Genomic DNA, 10563 nt, shown 5'->3' on the forward strand with positions numbered 1-10563 from the left:
ATAACAAAAATATACACCGGTTTTCGGTATGAACCGGTATACCGCCCAGCACTAGTATTGGCTTAATATGTTAAAGGGATGTTCATTTTTTTAATCTAAAAAGTAACTTTATATATATATATATATATATATATATATATATATATATATATATATATAAATGGAAATTTGACTATATGGAAAATATAAATTTAACAACAATTTGGTCCCAAATCAGGAAGCCCCTACTGAGTGAGTGTTAAACGTCCCTATTTAATTTGATTTAATGTTTATTAGACAATCATAAAACCTCACAAATCAGAGTTTAAAACTATTTCTCAATATATCCAAAATTTTTGGTTGTAAAAGGGTTGTAAAAATCGAACACATAATTTAAGATGAATAGGAAATAAAAGAGCTTATATAATATTTAGTTTGACCTGAATTCGTCAGAAATATTCCATCGGCTGTTTCCCAAGGTTTTGCAGTTCAATAAACATCCATCAGTCAGTATCGGTGATTGATGCTCTTGTCTCTGTAGTTAAATCCTTATGCAGAAGCTTGTTTTTCTGCTGATATCTCGACCTACATAACAGAACCATTACTGACAACCCCAACCAGTCAGTAAAATGGCCAAACGATGCAAGCAATTCAGATGTTTAGTGACAAGCTTTCCATTATAATGTTTTAACTTGAATTTTATAAGAAGTTCTCCTTTTGAGATTCCTGTGAATCATGTCCTTTTTCTTTCTCATATCCAAAACACAGTCCTAAGTCATCTTGGGAACTTTTAGAAGGGATAAAGTTTAAGTTTGACAAGCTGTTAAAATGATTCTCCATCTACTTCGGTATGATTAACAACACAGCTTCACTTCCTGAGGTGTTGACGACGTGCTGCTCGCTGATAAAGTCATGGTTAACACTGTTCCTCTGCGCTTTAGACCCTGCGACTGTTCAGCTGGGTAGACCGCTCGAGTACGTCAAACGCGTGTAGGTGCAGGAACCTGCTGTAAATGTTTTATCCTGTTTGCAGGCTCTTAAGACCACAGTCAAAACCTTTTTCAAATGAACCTAAAATAGAGGCAAGTTTGGATAGCTTCCTTTGTCATGGATGTTCTTCTATATCAATAGTATGTACATACAAATATTATTGTATCTATACCATATGGATTAAACATTTTAACATTTAATTATGTTATTCTACCTGATCCTGTAATATCCTACCAATGAAAAAAATCTAATTTACACTGTTTTAAGGCTATTGTTCTCTATAATTAACCTTTTGAGCAGAAACATGAGAATTCCTCTACAACAGAGTTAGAATATGCATGTAAAATATGTCATCCAATGAATTGTTAAGATTAAAGACCTATATTCCTTGACATACATTTCTCTTCACACAACGGTTTTCAATTTTCCAGTATTATATTTTCAAATAAAAACTCATTTAGCATTTTATTCTGGTGCTTGCTAAAGCAGCAATATCCCTTCTTGTTATGTTTTGACAGGACTCTTATACTCTTTACCGAAAACTGCCTCTGGCCAAACTAAATACCTGTGTGACATATTTTAAAACATTTAGGAGTTGTTCTTGTCATGAAGGCCACATTAATCCACACTGACATGAACTGCCAGAACACCATGCATGCAGTACAACATGTTTTATTCTAAAGGGAAACTCCACTTACAATGTTCAGTGATGGCCAGCCACACAAAAATTTCACCATTTCTCAATGCCCTCAGATTATGACTAAACCAACCTCACTATCTGTTTGTTTTTTCTTTTCTTTTGGCAGTTCTGTATAGAGGCCAGTTATACCCTAAAAGGCTCTTCTCAAGACCATTTAACCAACATCATGATGAGAGCTTCAGATAGACCAGAGTGGTCAATAATCTACTTCAAATGAATTTTACCTTTGACAATGTTTGATCAATTTATTTGCAATTCGGGCTATGTGATTAATCTAAATCATAATAAAATCACAATGTGCGCATGCACACGATTTCTAAACCGCAGAAAGCACGATTTCTTTTCCGCTAGCCCCCTCAGTGAGCAATCTGAATGCAGTGGCCTAAATCTAAAATGAAAACAGAACAGAACAGAGCGTGTTTACCATTACCTCATGGAAGAAAGCATAGAAACAGGCAAGGTGAATTCAGGGCAGGATAAGGCCTTGACCAAAATAATAATAATAATAACAACAATTCAACATCCATGGTTTGGGATGTTTGGAAACAGGAGAGATGCACTGCGTCTGAAATCGCATACTGTCTGAGCAGGTACTACATTTGAATTTAAATTTACTTTGCAACTATCAAAAAGATACACTCTATATAGTGTGAATATTAGTACTCTGAATGAAATTCAGATGGAATGCGTCGCCATACACTGTCACGTGACCTACCCCTGTCAGTTGTGTCACCTCACTGTCACTGCCATTCATAAATCATGTGGCCTCATGGGATAGAAAAGTGTCCATCGAATGCGCACTTCAGAATCTCAGAGGAAGTAGTAGGTCATCCGGAGAATTTTCGCTTACTGTTTTTTGAATATTATATAGTAGGGAAGTATTCGATTTCGGACACAGAGATGATGCATCACAGAGCCAGGTAATTTGACCTGTCAAACTATCTTTACGGTAAAACATAGTAGAGGGTTCAATTCACACAGAACTCGTTTTTGTGGTTAAAAACACTCTTTGAAACTTATTTTACCTTGAGCATCACGGAATGCCGTGTCATTCACACGAGATGCTGCAAACGACGCAAGAGCAGCGGTTAAAGACATCCGTCTAGCGTGCATTTACATAGAAAGGTAATGGCACATTCCCAACCAGGTGAACAAAAATCAATAATACAGGCAATTGTGAATTGCAAAACATACGAAAAGGTTCAAAGGGGCATAAAGAAATGGCGACGCCATCACGTATCATTTATGCAAAGATATGGTCCCGCAAATATTGTCAAAGCCAGTGTCTTGACAAAAAACACTACAAGACAAGTTAAGGAAATATTGTTTCAAAATCGTGATTAAAATCGAAATCACAATATTGATAAAAAAATCATGGTAGTATTTTCTGTCCATATCGCATAGCCTTAGCTGTACTTCATATTTTTAAGTGCCTAGTACTGCTCTATGGGAATTAAGGTCTTAATTTTGACAATATTTAGCAAATTATAAAAATTGACAACATTTAAATGAAATAAAAAAAAACAAGAAAGAAACATACTGTAACTGATTTCTTTGTGAGAGAGATGGGTTAGTACTTTTATTTAAAAGGGATTCCCCACTAACACCTCTGTAGGAACTGAATATTTTCCACAGAGTCACTTTTGTCCATACTATATCAGATTACAAGCATGAAATTGTCCGGATGACATAATCAAACTGTAGCAGAATAGCATATGGTTGTGGTCCCTCTGTTACCTGGAAATATTCAGTTGATGTATTTTTTGGAGACAAGGGGAAATTTTAAGTTTCTCTTAGAAATCATCAAATGTGTCAAGACAACCACAATTGAACAGCATTGCGTTAACTGACGGATTTTCTCTGAAAATTAGATTTTTAAGAGCAGACATTCCTCAGTTCCATCATGCTCGTTTAAATGAATTTAACAGAATGTGATGTGATTGAACTGGTGCTGACGGCCCATCAGACTTGATAGAGTACGTGAAGAGATAGCAATTTTTTAACCAATATTCACACGTTCAATCGTAATTACTGATCCATTTTTAAATGTTATCATGTTTTTCCAAGACAAAACCCAAACAAATACGAAAACAACTAATATTTATAAATTAAATATTATTAACGTGCATTATGAGTTCATAATAGCCTACTACAACATGGGTTATTTATTTATTATTGTTTTTAAGACAATCATTTGCATTTCAATTCTCAAACATTTTTAAATAAAGAAAATAATCAGCCTCGGTCGATCTCTACAAAGCACATCAAATATACAACCCCACGCACTTTTGTTCCGCAAACATACAGTTTGTGATAACTGTGTACAAGTGTTCAGATTTATATCGACAAAACTGCAGTCACAAGAGCAACAAGTTTAACCATTTAACTACTGTACAGTCAGAGCATGAAAAAAGCATCAACAATAATGTCAATGCTTAAGTTTGCAACAATACAACAAAAAACTAAGTTTTTTTTTACAACTTCAATATCGCGCAGGTCTGGCTAGGCTTTTTTTAATTATTAAATAAACAATTTTACAGCCGTTCACCATCAAGCAGGTCTCTAAAAACATTCATTATCGGCCACAGATAGATTAAAATCCATAGTTGGAAGTTGACAGCATTATTATCTAGCGTTACAATTTAAATCCAATGATTGCAGATTATGTTCTATAGACTTAAGTTAAATGCCTAACGTTAACTTACTCCTTGAACACTACGATCGAAATATTTACCAGTAACCATACACAAACTAATAAAAGAGCGTCTCACAACTTGATGTTTACTAACATCGCACATGAAAAGCAAAGACACATATAAACAACCCCCAGAGACCAGTCACGATGTGAAGAGTTATGGCCCTCGTCCTTACCTCGTCAGGCAAAGCTACTTCCGTTTAATTTCGATCATTACAGGCGTTTGAACACTTCCTCTTGGTATTTTGTTGATGTAAAGCACTCGTTATTTAACTCCAAAATGTTCTCCAATAATATACGTTTTATCCCGCGAGATTAATTTTCTAAACAAACTTCACTTTACAGTGGAACAAACCGTGGTTAAGTCTTCATGATCAACTAACCTTTCCTGTCAAGCGTCGACCACATTCCCGAAAATAGGGTAACGACGAGCTCTGTCACACGTTGCCTATTGGCTCATACTGCTGTCAATCAAAACCTGACCAATGACATCAACCCCTGGGCGGAGATTAAACTAGTGGATTTTTTGTTATGGCCACTGTGCCTCCGTATATAGTTAAGACATTTACTATGATACATGCGATTAAACTCACTGTTAGTGTTGATCCTGTGTGTATTGAGGTGATGTAAAAATAATGTACACCATACATTAACACATACATTAACATAAAACATCAAATGTAGCCTATACATACATAGCCTATAATTTTTTAACCAACGAATTCAAATGTTTTGAAAATTATTACAGTTAAAAAATAAATTCTTGGTAAATAGTGCAATACCATTAAAAGATATTTTGATTTAATTATGTCCATTGAACCGGATGTTACTTCTCCATTTAAAAGGCCATAATTGATTCGTAATTGGCTAAGCTAACTAACCATAATGGTTATGCTTCTCAATTAAAAGTAATGGTTAGACATTGCTGTCGTTATATATTTTACCTATATAACATGCACAACACTGAAAGATGTTTCATAGATACACATTAATAAATATATTCATAAAAATGTTGGCTGCAGCAATACAAAAGGGCTATTATTAATAAATAAATTACATTTGATGTTAATTAAATGTTACATTTGTAACCAGTATAACAATCTTCAACTTCTTTTATTTTTATTTTTATTTTTTACATTAAGTCCTAATATTTCATCAAGAATGTGCCACTGTTTCCGCATTATACAGTTTCTGTTTTTAAAATAGAGATCAACAACACACAAAGCCCTCTCTGATTACTTTTTTTTTTTTTTGAAGGTCTTTAAGACCATGAGGTATAAGCCTGCTGTGGAAGGGAGGGACTTCCCGTCCTCACCATCAGATGAGTTGCCAGAAACTGTGGGCTGCAGTTTCACAAGAGGGCTGCAGAGCACACTGGGAGAATATGGATGATCAATAAGTTCAACAGAGGTTCGGGCAGACAATATCAGACTGTGTATATTTGAGCTTGAAATGTTTTAAAAGTAAAGTGACTATATACACCTATTAAATGACCTATATTTTAATTGTCTATACAGTATCAACATTTACATATAATATGTTGACAGAAAATATTGAATTATTTGCAGCATAAGAGAATTATCTCAGATAATGTGTGTTAAGATGTGTTGATAATGATACTTAAACACTGAGGGGGAGTGAAGGTCCAGTTGGAAACCCCTATCGTTGGATGAGTCATGCACTATAATTGGTAGGTGAAGATGAGTCTATGTGCAATACTCCCATAAGCACTCAACTAAAATCTATGCATTGCATTTTTCATAGGTCTGAAGAAAAATTTTACGGGGTCAGAACAAACAAATATTTAGATAATAGATCATATTTAAACATCAGATATGTACGCATCAAGTTGAAAAACACCCAGAAATTCTTCTCTTTTTTTCTTAGTAGTATTTTTAAATTTTCATGTATCACATTATTACAGTAACCGATTACTAACCTTAAAGTATCATTACAAAATGAGCAGATGAATCAGTTTAGAAGAGTGTTAAGAGGGGGGTGTGACATGGGGCAAGTGTCAGAGAATAGTGCCTGAGGTTAAATTACTAACAGCATGTTGAAATTTCTGTGATTATATTAAAAGGGTAGAATACATTGTAATCATACTATAAAACTTTATGGTTTAATCTACTAATTCTTAGAGATGTTAAATAACTGTATTATATATATATATATATATATATATATATATATATATATATATATATATACACACACACACACACTATACCATTCAAAAGCCATATACCATTATATACCACTATACCATTCTAGATTTTTTAATGTTTTAAAAGAGATCTCTTATGCTCAACAAGGCTGCATGTATTTGATACAAAATACAGTAAAAAATGTAATATTGTGACATATTATTACAATTTAAAATAACTGTTTTCTATTTTAACATTTTAAAATGTATTTTATTCATGTGGTGGTAAAAGCTGAATTCATGTGGTGGTAAAAGCTGAAAGCTGAATCAGCATCATTATTCCAGTCTCCAGTGTCGTATGATCCTTAAGAAATTATTTTTAATATGCCGATTTGCTGCTTCAGAAACATTTCTGATTATCAATGTTGAAAAACGTTTTGTAAATTTTTTAGGATTATTTGATGAACAGAGTTATTTTTTATTAGAAAGAAATTAATTTTATTCAGCAAGAATGCAATAAATTGATCAAAAGTGACAGTAAAGACATTTATAAGGTTACAAAAGCTAACAATTGTATCAAAAGAGAAAAAGAGAAAAAGCAGCATTATTCTTTTTAATTTTCTGTTTGATTGATTTTCAAACTGTTGTATGTAAGTAAACATCTCTTTTTGTAGGATACAGTTTGCCTTAAAACAAGTGTAAATATATGTATAAGGATGGGAATTCCCATTTCTGACAATATTTACACAAATTTGCATAAGACATAAGGATGTATATACTTAACTAATTTTGTAACGAAAAAATATGACAAAAATATTACAAAATGTATATATACATTTTGTAATAATCTTAATATACAACTAAAGTATATGTGCAACGTTTGATTGCAAGTGTTTATTGTAAGAATACATTTAGATTAAATGGCTATTAAATAAATCATATGTATACTAGTGTGCATAAAAAATATAAATTCTTAACTTTTTTCAACATTTCATATCACATTACAGAGGATACATTAAAGACAATGTAGTTTGTTTTTTTTAAATGCAAGCATAGAAAAGCAAAGTGTTTTTGCAAAAAGCTTAATTTACTTTGTGGTTTCTGATGTCGACATGAAACACAAGGAAATGTGAATAAGATATTTTAAAGATTTTTTTCTTATTTCTCAAAGCATCTATAATATTAAAGTGAATGTCAAAACTTTTTGCTAGATCCCAGGAGGATATCCTTTAACAATACACTGATGACATATGCTATGATATGTGGAGATTTTCATATAAAATCAGAAGGCAATCAGTTTGACAATTTTTTTTAAATTAAAGCAGGATTGCAATTGTCTTTATTAAATTGTATTGTTTTATTCATTCTCTTGTCATTTACCTCTTGCTCACATGTAAAAAAAAAAAAAAAGGTAAAACTTTTCATGAGGCAAGATGTCAAGATGGCAGCCATCCTTCAGTTATCACAGTACTGTACCTTTAAGATGGACAGCATCAGCACTGTGATAACTGAACCAGGGCAGCCTGTCACATCAAGCAGATCCAGGGCGGTAGTGCTTCACTCATCTTCTCATCCACGTTCATTCAGGGATAACAACTTTGACTGTGGAAATTCACACTTTATCTCTGGTATTTAGATTTTTACTGTATTCATTATATACCAAATAAAATGTAATAGGCTAATTAAACCTGAAATGTCCAACTGTATATATTATAGAAATGAGTAAGCTAGATGAAGCAATGTATTATTAAACATAACTTATATGTAGCTAGCAGAAATTATAATATCATGCCATATTTTCATTGGATACACTGCATTAAATGACAACTCCCTATCTGACAGCAAGAGATTAAATACCTTCGTTTTGAGCTTTAATTAACGTTATTCATACACAGCGCCCATGTGACAACAGACTTGTTATGGTAACTCTGACTCCTCCTTCTATGCTTTGCTCTTGTATTTGGCAAGCAAGAGGTTCCTCCCACAAACTCCGCCCACATCATCCCCGCCCTCCGTGCGAAGCTCTTCTTGTAAACAACTCCATCAGCGCGTCGTGTTTGCCATCTCAGGACAGTGGAAACGCCTGTCAAATAATGCCAAAACATCTGCCTAACATTCCTATAGCGGCTGTTTGGGGAAAAAGCAAAGAAAAACATGTCAATGGGTTAAAACGGAAATATTCTAGCTGTTATAGTGTGTCGCGACTTCTCAGGGAAAAATGTGTTGCTTTATGAAACTACAGTTTTAAATAAAAGTAATTTATGCGAGGAACATCCGAGGAATATTATTTATAAACTACACATGAATACAAAATGCGTTTGAGCAAAAAGCCCGTTAGAACGTCATGAAGTCTATATCTGCAATAAATTATACATAGTTATTACACGAAAAGGTATTACATACTCGTGTCATAATATCACAACAGGTATCTTAAATAGTCTGCGTCTGAATAGCTGTTCTACTTGCTATGTTGATTCGTTTTATAGTCTTATATCTTGTGAGTCGTCTTATTGTACAGTACTGATGCGCGCTAACGCCCAACAGCGCGCGCACACACCCCTCTCATAGCAAAAACAAACACCACGTACTTCTAAGGTAAAAAACATTTATGTAATATCACCATCACAGTTAGACAGATGTTTTATTCTACCGACTGCAAAAGTACTTACTTGCATTTTCAACGTTGAACTCCCGTGTTTACGTGAATATTTTTAATGACGCAGCAAGCGCCTTACAGCGAACAACGTGATTGTCGCCATTTTTTGTTGTTATTGAAATCTTCAAGCCATGTGACAATAAAATAACACGCTTCCGGGTGCTGACGCTCAAAGTTCACCACTTTCTTTAGTGCAGAATGACTGTTGCCATATCTATATATCTTCTGTAGAAGGTTTGAAAAGTCGACTGATTTTGGCATAGCCTATTGCATACCCGAAGTGAACTGCGTTTAATATCTCTTATGTTCTGACGCCACCGTAAGCCAGAAATGTTTGGCGGTGTGATTATATAGCTGACTCTATTTCAGTGGTTTTCAATATTTTTAACGCCAAAAGTCCACCCATGTAAGATATTTCCTGTGGAAATTTTGATGTACCGAAGCTGCTCGTTTTCAGACTTTTTTTATTGACAGAAACTAGTGTCAGGATACAAGTAATTACCTATGATTTATTTTACATGATTGAGTTTAGAACTGTGTTATTCAATAAAACAACAGTTTAAAATGGACTAAGATGATACATTAAAATATGAATTTTAAAGGAAAACATATGATTTTAATAAAATGTATTTAATATGATCTTCGTCTTGCAGCCCCATTTAGAATTTTTTTAACATAAACAATGCTGTGGCATCTGAGTTTTGCACCAACATAGCAGTCAACAAGTGTGTCCTGTCCTTAAGCAGACAGGGGTCAATATTACATCAGTTATAACCATATGTTGACTCAGTTGCATGGAGAGAATAACATAAGTTGAGTCCCAAATGACATAGTCTGTATATGCATGCACTATATTCTACTGTAGTGTATGAATTTTATAAGCCCATTTGTATAGCCCCTAGCCCCTACTAAAAGTAATAGTTCATCCAAAAATGAAAATTATGTCATCATTTACTCACCCCCAAGTTGTTCCAACCCTGTATGAGTTTCTTCTGTTGAACATAAGAGAAGATAAGTTTGAAGAATGTTTGTAACCAAACAGTTGACTTTTGACTTCCATAGTAGGACAAAAATACGATGGAAGTCCATGGCTATATCATCAACCGTTTGATTACCAACAGTCTTTAAAATATCTATTTTGTGTTCAACAGAAGAAAAAATCTTATAGCCCACAGGTTTAGAACAAGGTTTAGTTTTCCCTTCAAGGATAGCTGTTACTCAGTTGGGTGCATAAAGTGTCCAATGTTCCACACTTCGTCTTTCCGTGTAAATAAGTGCAGCATCCGGCATGTGAAATGCAGTTTTGAATTTGGGAATTTGACACACTTCTCACACTAAAACAATGCCATAAAATAGTGTGCGAAATGTTTTTTCTTCTTCTGTAAAGATCCTCTTTC

The 10563-nt window shown here is 33.8% G+C and overlaps 1 protein-coding gene and 1 long non-coding RNA gene across 3 annotated transcripts in view; both read right to left on the reverse strand.

Annotated features, from left to right (window-relative positions):
- The window catches only part of jak1 (Janus kinase 1), a 37949-nt gene extending 33146 nt beyond the window's left edge, over positions 1-4803 (reverse strand). The window contains exon 1 of one of the 2 annotated variants that reach the window (XM_077198672.1): positions 4541-4803. The gene's annotated coding sequence lies outside the window, so the exon portion shown is untranslated. The remainder of the gene's footprint in view (positions 1-4540) is intronic. The other variant, XM_077198673.1, reaches the window with a different exon arrangement.
- Positions 4804-7389: 2586 nt separating this feature from the next.
- Positions 7390-9514, reverse strand: LOC143707214 (uncharacterized). The gene is made up of 2 exons (XR_013193108.1): positions 9180-9514; positions 7390-8637 (listed from the first exon to the last, which is right to left on the reverse strand). It is a non-coding gene; the product is annotated as an uncharacterized LOC143707214 (long non-coding RNA).
- Between the last annotated feature and the right edge of the window lie 1049 nt (positions 9515-10563).

Source organism: Siphateles boraxobius, unplaced genomic scaffold, assembly GCF_051911475.1.
Source record: "Siphateles boraxobius isolate OS27281-9 unplaced genomic scaffold, OSU_SipBor_1 41, whole genome shotgun sequence".
NCBI lineage: Eukaryota > Metazoa > Chordata > Actinopteri > Cypriniformes > Leuciscidae > Siphateles > Siphateles boraxobius.